The sequence below is a fragment of the Haplochromis burtoni genome, unplaced genomic scaffold (assembly GCF_018398535.1).
Source record: "Haplochromis burtoni strain Fernald_Lab_line unplaced genomic scaffold, NCSU_Asbu1 Contig_112, whole genome shotgun sequence".
Classification (NCBI taxonomy): Eukaryota; Metazoa; Chordata; class Actinopteri; order Cichliformes; family Cichlidae; genus Haplochromis; species Haplochromis burtoni.
Genome location: NW_024582473.1, coordinates 1,145,912 through 1,161,199, shown reverse-complemented (window position 1 = coordinate 1,161,199; position 15,288 = coordinate 1,145,912). Strand labels below are relative to the sequence as shown.

Below are 15,288 nucleotides of genomic sequence, written 5' to 3'. Positions count from 1 at the left end.
AGCACAGTCTCTTGCTTCTGATGATCTACTATTATGTCCTTGTTAACTTAACATGGGGCCATTTTGTATTATTTCAGCGTAAGAGTGCTAGTTTAGCTCTGGGTTTCAGTAGATACAACTAAGCTAACCTGTTTTCTCTGCAGCGTGCAGGCAGAATAGGGAAGAATGAGCGTAGCTTTTGGACGTCCCCCAGGAAACTTTGACCTTCAAACACTTCATTTCCTGAATTCTGATGATTTTTGTTTTCCTTGTGCACTGATTTGTGCCTTCTCTGCAATCATTTACAGTGCACATTTATTTATGTAAAAGATAAACACAAAAATCAGGTAACACAGTGGCATATTTTACTGTTTCGTTCTCCTTTCTTGTTTCCTTGGTCGAAGTATCAAAGTCAAAGTGTATTCAGATGGCTACTCTGTCTGATATCAGCCCATTTTTGTACATTTTGTTTAGGGAAAAGTTGCAAAACTTGTTTGCATTTCTCTTTTACTTAAAATCTGTTTGATCAGATTCACCAAATTTTTATATTTAGAAATATATAGCTATCTGATGATTGGTGTATTATTTAACAATGACCACATATGACAGAGGTTAGTGTCCAAATGTCTCAAGACATCCCTCTTTTTTTCATATTGTGCTTCCAAGGAGTAATTTTTTTAAGTGGTGCTGCGCAACAGTTCTCAAGTCTTTCTGCAGAGCTTTAAAAGTTTCAGAACACTGTCTGCTTTAAGAGGAGAGAAGAGGGAGAGAGATGAGAGTCCACAGTGTCACCAGCTCCAGCACACTGCACTCTGCATACATGACTAATAGAAAATCTCAATTTTACTGCACACACACAAGACTCTCAGCTTCATAGGAAATACACAGTATCTGTGTTGGTGTTGCAGTTCAGTCAGTTGTTAATGTGGAGGCCCCAGTGCTTGTACTCAAACCATTCGCGCTGTCTTCTCTGCATCTTTCCCCTTTTCCTTTGGTAGAGTCAGACTCATCCAGAGGAAACATTCCTGTTTACCCTCAACTTTCTCAAGATGTATGTCCATGCATCAGCATCCTGTCTCAGGATAGACACGGGTCATAGAGCTGTCCTCTTCCTGTTGAAGTCAGTCATCGTTTCTGTTCTTATTCACACACATAACCAGATGATTCCTTTCAGGCCACTCCACAAATTACCTACTAATGCTCTGTATTCTTTCTTATGCTCATCACTAATACTTCCAAGCACTCCAACACTTTGTCATATTATCTCGTTAGTTGGCATGACCAGGCGTTGTACTGAAAGTCTGAGGTTTACAGGGTGAACAGGAATGGAGACAGTACAGACTCCTGCACTGCACATCAGACAGACCACCGTCCAGTCCAGAGTATACACACAAGTCCTGGAGGATGAAGGAATTACTACCACTGAGTGGCCCTCAGACGCCTGTCCTAAATCCAACAGAACACTCTGGAACAATATGTTTCGTAGTATCCAACCTCACCAGGTCGCACCTCAGACTGTCCAAGAGTTCAGTGATGCTGGTCCAGATCTGGGAGAGGATCCCCAGGACATCATCTATCGTCTCATTAGAAGCATGCCCTGACATTGTCACACATGCATACAAACACCTGGGGGACATACAATCTATTGAGTACCATTTTTAGCTGCTACTATGAAATTTTGGCAAAATGGATTAGCCTGCCACATCATTTTTTTTCTTTGATTTCAGCCCTTTATAGGCTGATCATTTTCTTTTCCATCAAACGATGTGGTATCCTTTCATTCATATCACATTACCCAGTACATATCAGTATAGATATGCGGAATATTTTTTTTTTCTTTATCCAGTTGCGATCTGATGTGTTTTCAGAGGATTCTTTTAATTTTCTGAGCAGTGTACTTATACACTGGTGTAAGTTTTGCATTTACATTACGGTAGGAATAAGAGGCTCGATGAAATCGACAGCCCACGACAGCATAATGTTACTTTTCCTCACTTTTAGAACAGCTTCCATGGCTTTTTAATGGCTCTGCTTCCTTCCTCACTGGGCAAGGTGAGGAATTTCAAAGTACCTGCCTTTGTTAGGTGTGCCATGTGACCCAGAGTGGAGACATGTAACTACATGTAGCTAGTATAGTGTATGCAGTCTGGGAACCACCCATCTACATGCCACTTTTTTTTTTTAAATTATCTAATCCTTTTAAAACCATCCTATCCACCTCATCACTGGTTCAGTGAATGGGACCAATTAAACCCATTTCCAAAAATAGAAATATGATTGCACACTTTTGCCGTTTTTGTTGCAGCAGTACATCATATTTCAGTTTCTATCAAGGAACTAATTTTCCCAAGGGGCCAGATGAGAAATAGGACTGCTGTGGAGGGCCTCAGCAATGAGCTCATACAGTAAGGAGGATAACATTAATATGAGCTGAACTGGGCTCTGTGTTTTGATGCAGCCCTCCACAACAGTCCCAGTTTCTCACGAGGCCCCTTGGGGAAATTAACTGCCCACGCCTGAGAAATGCGCTAGTTACAAAAATGTTATGACCTGATTGTGTCTCCTTTTCCTCAGCCCATGCTTTTCAGGGTGAACTGTTTGATGCTTACTCCGCCCACTTTTGCTAAGTTAAAGATGCAAATTTGATGAAGTGGTTTCACACCTACGGTGCTGAAACAACAAAAGGTTTTGCACAGAAACCTTATTTAGTCCTAGCTACTGCCATTTTTCTTCATCTAACGTACCACGAGGATACTTCCAGTTTCTACGAAAGTGTTACTGTGAACGTGATGTCCTAATAAATTGATGATTTAAGGCTTAGAAAGCCTTGCAGGTTTTGCCTCAGGTAATAATGACCTCTGTCTCATAATTAAACGATAGTAAGTCATAATTAGGAGAAAAGTCTCAGTCGAAAGTCTTTTCGTGTCTCCGTAGGCCGAGTAGTTGAAACAGGTAGGAGTGAGACCTCATCTTCTTCCTATCTGTGCGCGAGACCGCTGTCCCTGACGTCACGGGGTTCATTTATTCCGCTGGCTTCCTGCTGGGGCTCCACTCAGTCTTTCGTAGCGGTACTCGCTACTTTTCGCTTCCCGCCTCACTTCAACACTCTCTCCTAAGTTTTCACGCCGGGAGGAAAAGCGCCGACATTTCTGGTACGTACACGCTTCAAATCGCCTTGTGGAGACACGCGCGCGCCCCTGTGTGCGTCTCTGTCCGTGTATGTCTGTGTGTGCTCGTGCTCCTGTAACTGTAAGCGGGGTTTCAGAGCTTCAAGTGCCCGTGCGACAGGCTGTCAACGTGTAGGCAGAGATGCGACACAGAGAAGGGAGGGGTGGCTCGAGGCTTCTGTAGCGCAACTCCAACAAATTACGCAGATATGAGGACCAGCTGCGACTCTGCTGGCATTTCTCGCACATCGCGCACAAACGTGGCAGCCAGCCACCGCGAAACTCGTGCAGCATTTCTTGTGGGGTGGCCACTCTTCCTCGTTTTTACTACCTAAACGAGGAAGGGGGAACTACTTCAGCAGCACAGGAGACTCTTAATTTGTGGCGAGGCTCTAGCTGAGGCGCACACCTTCTAATTTCCTCGCAGATTCTGCTACTAATCACATTAAAGGCAGTCACAGCCAAACATTAGTCTGCGTGGTCGGTTTAATCGTCGCCTACTGTGCAAATGGAGAGTGAGTGGTGACCGTGATAATGATTTGAGGCAGCTGTGTGTAATGAGAATCACGGGCTTCACTGCTCACTCTACCTAATGGAGTCTGCCTTTTTTTTTATTCCCCCCTCCTCTTTCACGCTTTTTCTAATTACACACACTGGCTTAGGTAAAATCTCAAAGAATTACTTCATCACGATGATTATGGTGACATGCTGACTGAAAGAAAATGGAATTGTTGCAATCATCAGAGGGTTTTTTGAATTTTTTCCCCTTAGAGATATTTCTGAGGTCTCCTACAAATATAAACTTTCAGAAGAGGTTTGTCTCTCAATGATTAACACACACATGTGTAAAAAGTTTATTAAGTGCTCTAGGATTTGGCTCTGTTCCCACTTGGTTGGCATACTTAGTTTGAAACTAAGTTAACCTGCAATGCTAGTACATAGATGGCCGTGCTTTGTCAACAATTACAGGCAGGAAGTTGATTTTGACTGGACTAAGCACGTTGTTGGCATTTGCACCTGCAGGACTTGAAGTCAACGCATGCTTGTTGGCCTCCCCAGAGAGCGAGCAAGTGATTCATGATCCCCCCCCCCGTAGTTGCACTACCTCTACGAGCACATTCTTAAAAAACCTGCCTAGCAGCAACAAAACGGCAAGGCAAACCTCTTTATCGCAACATCTGTGTTCAGTATAAATCACTGCAAGTTGCAATTAAGCACATTTAGTAGAATCTTCATTTAAAAACTGGACCAGGATGGTGTCAGTTGGAGATATTGATGCTACTACATAATCAAAAAGTCAGATGGAAAAAAACAAAATGGGTTTCTATCAGTTAAGCTTCATTCAGCATCTCTGCAGTCTCATCCTCTTGCAAGATAACTTGTGCAACATCATAAAATCAAGTATGTTTGTTAGCAAACAAACTTCTGCTAAATCTTTACTTGCCTTTGTTTTACTTCTCTTTTTCAAATGGGAAAGCCAGCTATCCTCTTTTTTTTTTTTTTTTGTTTGTGGTTGCTCATTTGTTGCCTAGCTAAGGAAAAATGCACTGCCAAGGAGCACCAGAAATGTTGTCCGTGTAATAAAACGATGTTAACCCCAGTTGTCCATCTTCAAGTGTAAAAACATGCAGTCAGAAATGCAAACACATAAACCAGTTAACTAATCGGAAGACTGGACCTGCATTAAACTTGTGCTTTCAAGATGTTGTAAAGGGCTTTAAAAATGTACGCACAGGATTAAAGTTGTTGTCGTCACACTGGCCAGAGATATTGTTTTTGAGATTTCACAAGTTGTCTTCTGCAAACACCAGGCTATGAATTGCATGTGTCCAGGTTTCGCTTAAGCCTGGAGACTCGGGGGGGGTCCTCACCGAAGATGTTTTGCACATGAGATATGTGTTTGTTTTGTTACTTTTTGCATCAGTTTATGATTCTGTCTTTAGTGTGGGGAAGTATCCTACTTAAATCTTAAGTCTTCACTCATTACTACTTTCAAGAAGAGGGAGCATCAGCTTTCAGGCCATTCAGAAACCCTCTGTTTTTAAGATTAGCTTTTTAACTTTCCTTTTTTGATAAAGATCATAGGGCTGGATCAGATGACCGTCCCTTAGATAAGTTGCAGAAGGCTTAGGCCTCTGGGGGCTTCCCATGATGCACTTTCTTTTCTTTAATTTGCATCTTTTTGCTCACAGTGTTTATACACCACACTGCATTTAATCATTAGTTATTATTCTCTGGCTCTCTTCTACAGTGTGACTTTTGTTCTGTCTTCCTCCCCTCACCACTAACCAGTCACTATCCGGTTGTTCAGTCTGACGTCACTAGCCGTGTCTGGGTCTAAACTCCGCTGCAGGGCCATATATCACTGTGGCATTACTGAGAGTTGAAAAACTGTCTAAAGTCTTTCATCTTTAATAAAATAATCAGCGTTCTGCTCTACCAGGTGTAACAATTGAGTTTAACATCCAGGCATCCATGAAAACGGAATTTAACGGAGTTGGAAGTTACCAGGGAGTTAGCTCGCTAGCTTCTATCTAAATACAATATAGCATGTCCTGACTGCGGGGTTTTGGAAACAAATTAAAACGTACAGCTCTGCTATCACTTCCAGCATAAATGAAGACAGAAAACTAAACAGCAGTGACATTTGTAGGGTTACTGAAGTTGGGCTAGCTGGTATATAACGATGTGCTAGGTGACCGCTAGCGACACAGCTATGTTAGCATAATATAAACAAGCTAACTTTTTTTCCACTCGATAAAAGTTAACGTGAGTGTTCTCGGTGGTCAGGAACAAATGTAATCGCATGGCAGGATGCTGTAAAAGGACCAAACTTCAGCCAGGAGAACAACTGAGATAATCCATCCACAATACGAGGTTAGTCATTCATATACTGCTGCATGGGCTGGGCTGTAGTTACATCCTAAGGTTTTAAAAACTGAGCTTAAATAAATGATTAGCGGTAATAAAAGCCGAGGGAGGTCAACAGGGATCACTGACTGTTTTAGGAGCTTTTTGAGATCAAATAGAAGAAAATGCATAACATTAAATATGTTAACAACACAAAAGCCATATTAAACGCAGACTACTTTAGACCCGGAAGTAGGATTCGTCGCGTCATCACTGAACAACCGGATAGATGCCCCACCCCACCCCCTGAGCCTGGTTCTGCTGGAGGTTTCTTCCTGTTAAAGGGGAATTCTTCCTTCCCCCTGTTGCCAAGTGCGTGCTCATAGGTGATCCTGTGATGGTTGGGGTTTTCTCTGTATTATTGTTGGAACTACCTTACAATATAAAGTGCCTTGAGGCAACTCTTGCTGTTATTTGGTGTTATATAAATGAATTCAATTGAATTAATTTAAATGTATTACTCTAAATTTTATTTAGCACATTCAAAAATGAGAGCTAACTGAAAGTACTTTCCGTTTGAAACAAATGTATTAACGTTTAAGCGTGTGAAACAAAATTGAACTGCAAAATCTACATAAAATGTGGTAAATAGAACAGTTACAGGGAAATCAAGTGCAACTGAAATGGAAAAAGAGAATCTCTAATCAGAATTAAATGAATAAATTACAAAGAAAATGTTAACATTACAAAAGGAGAACAAATATATGAAAAATTCCACAAATGGAGAATAAGAGAGAAAAGACACACAAAGGACTCTTTGGGTGATTACCTCAGTGACCTTTAGTCATAATATAAAGTTAACAGACTTGTAATATAAGTGCTATATAGTCTGATGCACAGAGAGCGTTGAAAACGCAATTTTTAACTTTACCAGTGCAGCTGAGCTTAAACGGGAGCGAAGTGTTGTCTTCTCTTTGTACCAGTTAAGTTTTGTAGTTGCCACAGACTTGCATTACAGCATCCTAAAGCAAAACTCAATAACTTAAGCCCAGTGTAATGTAGGTAGAGCTGTCCTCGTCTGGATATTTGATTGCATCACATCAACATAAGACAGAAAGCACACAATATACAAATACTTTGACTATCATTGCATCGCATGGATAATTTTAACCAGAACCAATTGGACAAATTACGTGTTTCATTTGTTAAGAAATTTGATGGCCTGAGGATTAAGCCTCCCATCAATCACAATATTATTTGCCTTGCTGCTTTATAAATGCTTTTTAAGCTTGGTAATCCAATTCCCAACAACCTACCAGCTATTGTTACCATCTTTTTAATTGCCTTTTTCTGTGCCTCAGAGGCTGTTACAAACCCAAAGATAATACAGTCAACACACTTTCAATAAAAGCACGATCAAACGTGTGAAACATGTATTAAACTAGAGCGTTTGTTGGCTACCCATCGCAACGCTAAAGGATTTTCTCATTAAATTTAAAGCAAGGATCTTTAAGGATTCAAGCATGAATAAAGTGAATTACCATTTCATATCATGACATTTTTATTATTATCATCTCTAATATCTTTGAGTTTGGTTAGATTAGTGTTGTGAATATATACATTTTAGTGTCTGTAACGCTTTATCATTTAATTCAAAGATCTATCGCTCTCCCACTTGTTTGGTATTAGGTGGGGTTTCACATCAGTCAGGTGTGGATTGTTCCTCTGAGAGCATTTGTCAAAAGCTTAGACTTCCTCTGTCTGTAAACAATTAAACCTCAGCCACAGGTGCCCAGTTGGGGCATTATAATGCATTTGATCAATTATTTAGAGTGAAGCATCAGGGATCAACTTGCTGTCTGCCTGCCTGCCTGTAGGCTTCAGTAGCTCTTTCACAAACACTTGATCAAACGCCTTAGCAGGCCCTGCAAGGCTACATCCAGGGACAGAGCTTTCTGTTCATTCACATGAAGACACACGATTTGAGGGAGTATTTCAGTGTAGGCTGATGAGTTTTCAAGGGCAGCTGTATGTGGGATGCTAGATATGTTCGGGGAGAGAAAGCTTTTACAGTCTTTTGTTCCAGGGTCTTTTTTTTTTTTCCCCCCTGTGATGTGCACACTTTCTCTGCAGCTTTAAAGGGGTTAATGCATGCATGATCCTTTTTTGTTTGTTTTTTGGTCAGGCTAAGAGACATGCCTCCCCTCTCTCCCCTGCACTCCCGTTTTTCTTCACAATCACATCTTGTTTGTTTTTCTCAATTATCTCATCTCTATAATCATAGACCAGGCACCACAAGGAAACATGAGCATTACTAGATTCCTGCCTGTGAAGCAGCTTCACAGCAATTCTTGCTATTAGCCAAAAAAGTTTGTCCTCCTCCAACCCTGGATATATTGGCCAAAAGAGGCATGCAGTGCTTCCAGGTAGGCTCTGGTGGGGTTTTTATTCTTATAAATACCATTTATAAGTGGTCACATGCTGGTATTTGTCTATATTTTGGTCTATCATTCTATACTGCCACGTTGATAATGTTTTTTCAATAGAGCTGGGTGAACTAAAAAAATAAATAAATGACAGTTTTAGTATAGTGGATGGGGATTTGCGTCTTTATTTTTGAGAAACCAACAGGTTGGATGCCAAAAAGTGACTGTAAAATTACACCTCAATTACTCCTCAACCACTTGGGGAGTGGTTGCTGGAGGTTGGTGTCTAATGCTAGGTGGAATCGCTCACAAAGAGCACCATAAACCTTGTGATTGTTGATTCTGACTCTTCTGAAAACACTTACAAAAGTGCAAAGCAAACCAGAATATGAGACAACCACTGGCAGGTGGTCACTGAGCAGTGCCTAGGCCCGTGTGGTTTGCCCTTTACTTGCAGTGGACGGTAGCAGGCATGCCCCCAAGCAGACAGGACCTATTAGTAGCAGCAAGGACTTAAGCCACTTACAAGAATCATTGTTTTATATTTATGTGGCATATAGAACATGTTCTATGTAGTTTTATTTGTATAGCACCAAAACAACAGTCACCTGACTTTGTAATCTGAAACTCTTCAAAGTGTTGGCGTCACCAGCATTGGTGAGAGAACTCCACACAACAATGACCTGTTTTACCGGCTGTCAGGTTATGTTTCACGAGGAAGTGAAGCTACACTCCACCACACTCAACAATCGACTTCTTTGCCAACTGCTGCTTTGAGTGGTTAGTCTGTGCTGGTTGACTTTAGAGTTTGAAGGTGCTTTGAAGGTCAGACTTCGACATAAAAATTTTTTAATCCCCCTCCTCCTACAAACTGTCGGCTACCATGCAAAATGTATACAAAAACTGGCTGCTGGATATACTGCTAAATTCGAATGATAATTTAGGCATGTAGTGAATCAGTGAGTGCAGTAACTAGCTGCAGATTGCACTACATGAGTGATCGATTCAATGATCAGCATGGTCATTTGTGTTCATCTTTCAGGAGGTGCTTTGCATTGACCATTTACAGTTAAATGTGGGCTATTCCACATTTACTGGTTTGTAAAATCACTTGGTTTTACTCAGGCACTTAAACACTCTTTAGTTTTTATGTTGCAGATCCTTCAAGGGCCCTAAACACAAAGCAAGAAAAACTAGAAGGATGGTTATTCGCATACACAGACACAAACAGGGGGCAAATCTACAGCTACAGCAGAATTAATAAATGCTTGCAGAAGGCACCTGGGGGTTTAATACAGCTGGCTTGTTGTTCTAGTCTTGGTTATTAAAGCACCATAACACAGCAGCGTGATGTGAATGATTGTCTTGCATGTTTGCGGTTTAAATGCCAGGATGAGTAGGCTGACACACCTCCTGACTTTCTAAACTCTGTGGCCTGTATAACCTTTGCATGATTGAACACTGATCCTGTTGGCTCCTGTTCTTTAGCTGGTACTTTGTTTTTCTGGCCACTGGTTTGACCCATCTTAGTGTTATGTAATACATTTTCCACACACTTTTAATTCATATGATAATCCAGTTTAAGCATATGTACGTCCTCCTTAGTTTAGCTGTGACACTGCTGTTTTTGAAGTTGCTCTGCAGTGTGAGTTTGAAGAGTTTGTTCTGCTGGACACCTGCAGTTATGTTGTCCCCATTACCTCTGCTCTTTTGATCCAAAATAATCCTCTCACAGATATGTGTGTTCTTAACTTGATGCAGATACTTGATACTTTGACCCTCTCCAAAACAGAAAAAATAAATCTGGCGTAGGAAGCCAGCAGTTGGCTGTTCTGTGACCATTTTAAATAACTTGACATTCTGGTGCTCGTTTTCTTCAAAAGGCAGACTTAGCTTTGTGGGGTAAGCCAACTACTGTCAGCAACAAGTGAAAGATGACAACAGTAGCTGGCCGGTCAAATAGCTTCACATTTGTGTCATCCACTTTTACTGCCAGTGGGTTTAGGTGTGTCACGGACATCGTGCACACGCTCCAGCCTCTCGAGCCCAACTTCCTCCCCAAATGACCTCATGCATTGACAGCTTTTGTGGGTGTGTTTTTTTTTTTTTTTTTTTTTTTTTTTTTTTTGTTTTGGTTTTCTTCCTTGAAACATGTTCAATCTAATTTTTTTTTCTTAATATTAATGTGTAAACTGAAGTTTGTGCAAATTGTTAAACTGCTCAGCAAGAGTGGGAACCCTTTGAGAAACACAGCACACTTGCATATTTGGAACCTTGTGGATCAGCTCAGAAAGAAGACGGATCCTAAAAGTAGATAAATGACAGAAATGCACACAAAGCGACGGTGCCTCTTCTGCTTGTGTTTTCAGTATCGTAAGATTCATCGTGGGAATGATCGGACAACCTTATCAATAAAATCTTACGTAGAGTTTGAGACGGTGGGACAATAATAGTCCAGAGTGCAGACTAAAGGTTTAATATACTACACCTGATGTTTGGGTTTGCTGAATAGAAGATAAGAGACAAGCGGCTTCAATTTTCCATATTGAAACCGAAAATTTAATTTAACCTTGGTTCTGAAAGTTCATGGAGTTCACGCAGTCCTGATAGGCTGATTGTGACATCAGCTGATGGCTCAGCTGAGACCCTTTTGTGTATCCCGTTGGCAAATTTCCCCAGCTTCTCCATTTCATGCTATTTCTGACTTAATGTGCTCCCGCTTGCCTTACCCTGATAGTTGGTCACTACAATAGATAATCAAGCTCGGTTCATGTCAAATAGTGTTGTCATTTACTCCCATTAGTGAGCCTTTCAATGTGGCATTTTTAATATTCTGTACAGTTTTCCTTACTAATAACGTATTAGTAAGGAATAAATTTCTTATTCTTGCATGTTTATATCCTAGTTTGGTTTTTGTATTTTACTGTTATTAAAACGTATTTTCCCTGTTATTGCTTCAAGCTGCTGAATTTCATGGACGTTACATGGTGTGAATGCCCCTTTCAGCTTTCCACTTATCACTTGGGGTCAGAGCAATACCATGCTATAGAAATGATTGCAGACGCAGTAACAATACTTTTGACCAAATTGGTCCTGACAGAACTAGTTTTTGAACCATGCTTCCTGTCAGCGTTTAGTCTAAGCTAGTCTTTCCCTCCCCTTTCCGTTGAGTTTGGAGGCCAGTCACATTATGGGCATTGTGTGATGTTTTTAATAAGGTCAGTCTCAGGCCCAGTATAACCCACAAGCTATATCAGACTAAAATATGTTTTTATAATATAGATATTTATAATAAAGATCTTTTATATTCTCTCTGTGGTGTGAGTGCTGTTCTGTGCTCACACAGTGAAACTTGGTCCTAGTTGCAGCAGGGATCAGACAGATGTACAGCTGGAGCTTGGCACTTGGCACAAGATGTGATGCAGCAAACTGTGCATCTGCAGCACTGGCCAGGGATCCACAGAGCGTCTACAGCAGTGGGACCTGGGGAGTTGTTCCTCACATCAGTCCATATGAGCTCCAGAGCCCAGCAGCTGCAGTACCGTGTTAGCAAAAGTTATGCAATCAGTGTCCAGAGTTAATGTTTGTTTGATATTTTTAATCATCTGCTGTGTATGAGCTATTGCTCTGCATCACAGCAGAATTCACTGACAGTTTAAGTCCTCAGGCTGGTGGCAGTGGCTTTTTGCATTCAGTGAGCGTTGTGCCCACCAGGATTTTTCCACCAGCTGACAATGAAAATAAGGTGTCAATGTAGCCCTTGACTTGGTGTCTAGTTTTCAAGTACTAAATCAGTTTATGCTGCATGTCGTGATGTGCTGTTTTCTCAAGCAACCAGCCATCTGGTTTAGAAATGAGACTCATGTAAAGCGATCTGTAATGTTTACCAGATGCTTGGAGTATAATTTAGACCTTTTATATAACAACTGAAAGGAAACTAAGATAGGAGAGTGTAGAGCTACAATTTCTCCTCGGGCAACACCGAGATAGAGGAGGATGTTGCCCACCCCCGTCCTAGTCTGACAGTGCAAACCTGAATAACCAGTTTAACTGTAACTACGTGTGTGGCGATTAGGGATGGGTAAACGGTAGTAACCAGACCGAAAAGCAGCGCACATTTCGGTGCTTTTTAAAAAAAAAATTTCCCTTAGATGTCATACACTTTGGATTCCAGCCAATCATTTTACCTTTGCGAGCGTAGTAGGCGGGCCCAGGTACGTACGTTCTTTTAGAGCAGAGCTACAGATTAAAAATGCCCAAGGCGAAGCAGTCAAAAGTCTGGCTGTACTTCACAGCAAAAGATGCAAACTCAGCAGCCTGCAACAAGTGCTTTAAGCTGATACTGTCAAAGGAGGTAACACCTCGAATCTGATTAAACATATGGCGACGTATAGCATTTTGTTAAAAGCCCAGAAATGCGCTGTATTTGATAGCTTGCTGCGAGACCTCACACCGAGCACATCTACTGCGGGTGTGGTGCCTGTTATCGGACCCAGAGTTAGCAACATCCCCCAAGAACCCAAAGAGGAGAGACCTGGCCCCTAGCCCTGCCAGTGTAGCAGAAATGATGACGGATGATGATGGCAGCAGCAGCCGTTCTTCTCTGGGCAAGTAGCTTAATGTTGTTCGTGTGTAATTTACGTTGAGTAGGCTAACCACGTTATTACAGTAATGCACAAAAGGTGAACTAGCAAACACAGTCATAGCTACATGCGGCTGTCTTCTTGTTTGATGGCAGATACTCCCTTCACCCTGGCCAAAAAGGCTAAAATGACCAAAGAAAAAGTGGAAAACAGCTAAACATGAGAGGTTTTTGGACAAAGTTTGTGTTTTTTCCATTGTTTAAGCACTGCTTCCAGCCAAGAGTGATACCATATATGCCCTATAGCTGCAGAAAAGGCTAACATTGTTATCTTTTTACAAAAAAACAGCTGAACATGAGAGGTTTTTGGACCAATTTTGTGTTCTCCATTCTTTAAGCACCGGTTTGAGCACCGTTTAAGCACCGGCACCGTTTCAAAAGTACCGGTTTGGCACGGTATCGGATAAAACCTAAACGATACCCATCCCTAGTGGCGATAGCGCCAAAATGCAAACATGAATGACCACGGAATCGCCCTTTAGCACTGTCAATGTGAACAAAAGAGCTGGATAGCTAACATGGAATCTTAGTTTACCCCCTTTTAAAACTTTATACACTTTAATCTACAGTGGTTAAACAACCGGAGATAGCTGCAAATATAAACTGCAGGTTTCAGATTATGTGGATTTTGTAATAATTTTAGAAAGCCATTTAATGCAAAGAAATAACTCTGGATCTGGCGGAAACTGCTCAGAGGAAAGGATAAAAGATAAAGTCAGTACGAGCAGACCATGATAACGATTTGCATGGTTGTTGTTCCTGTATTAAGAATGGATGAATGGCTTAGAGTATACATAAATCTAATAGAAAATCGTAATAGCTTTCCAAACATTAGTTTCTTATATTTTGTGTGTTTATTGGTTGAAAGTACCTATCATCACTCTAAATATATCATTTTCCCAGTGGAAATTTGGGAAGCTTGCGGTGTTGACCTTCTGATCTCATTTAAAGCCAGCTACTGTGTGTTATCACACAGGCAGACTGATGCACACAAATAAAAATGCTTCTGAAAGTTTGTTCTGAAAGCCACTTTCAGACACGCTGCACAGTATAAAGTTCTAGCAGTACAACACCTTAATAGTAAAACTTTTTTTTTTTTTGTGTCCCGTTTGGATCTTTAGCCATCAGAATTGTTGTCTTAAGGCCAAGAAAGATGCCAAGCGGATTTATTTTACCAAGTGGATCATCATGGCCTTGCCATATTGGTCCATTTGATTGACCTTTATTATAATTATGAATTTATTTTATTTTCAGTTGCTACAAACGGGACAGACATGACTGGGGGATAGGACAGGGAGAAAGAATGAAAGAAAGAGAGGGAGAGAAAGAAAACCAAAGGGGAGAAGAGACGGTGAGAAGGGGGGGAAGAAAGAAAAAAACAAACAAAACACCTGGGTCACCTGTATGGAGAAAAAAAACAGAAGAGAAAGCAAACAACAAAGAGCAACATAATAAAAAAAACAGCACCATCACAATAAACTAGCTAGCAGTAGATATCAGTAGATACTAAATAATAAACGATATTGTGCAGCACGCAAGATAGACAGCGCACAATGTGCTTTGAGGCAGCAGCCAAGAAAGCTGTAGTCCGCGTCTGTGAATACCCGTGTGTACACCTGTGTGCATACCTGTGTGGATCAGCATGCTTGCATTCCAAAGGTTTCTCCATGTAACGATCTGCTAGGGAGTGTGGGGAGCCACAGCCCCGTCCACCAGGGTATGAAGCAGGTATGGAGGAGATCAAAACTCCAGACATCCAGAGGCCCCCAGAACACAAGAGACCAAGGAAGACCAACAGAGGGGCAGCCGCGCCACTGTCCCAGTAAGAGCTGAGGAGAGTCCCAGATGAGGGCTCACTCAGCAGCCGCGGAGCAGAAGCCAGGGGGAGTTGCAGTGACGCGCCCGTGAGCTCCGCCGGCAGCCAGCTGTGCCTGAGTGACCGAGCCCCAGGCCGAGAGGCCGGGGGCACCCCACCTCCGAAGTGGCCCGAGCGAGCCCCAGGCTCCAGGCCCCGATAAGCGGCCGCCAAGGAGTGAGCCGGTGTGTACCTGGACGCCCATCCCCGGACACAAAGAACCACCAACGCACCGATGTCTGAGGGAGTCCGCCACTGGCAGGGGAAGTGGTGGTAGGGGGAGATAGGCCTCCAAACCTTGGAGGGCCTGAGATGTCCCCAGAGAGGTGGCGTCTGATACCCAACCTGACATATAGACACAGACATACA

General features: G+C 41.9%; 1 protein-coding gene across 2 annotated transcripts in view; it reads left to right on the top strand.

Annotated features, from left to right (window-relative positions):
- The first annotated feature begins 2,997 nt into the window (after positions 1-2,997).
- far1 (fatty acyl CoA reductase 1) overlaps positions 2,998-15,288 on the top strand; it is a 31,661-nt gene continuing 19,370 nt past the window's right edge. For both annotated transcript variants that reach the window (XM_005928383.3, XM_005928384.3), the window contains exon 1: positions 2,998-3,131. The gene's annotated coding sequence lies outside the window, so the exon portion shown is untranslated. The remainder of the gene's footprint in view (positions 3,132-15,288) is intronic.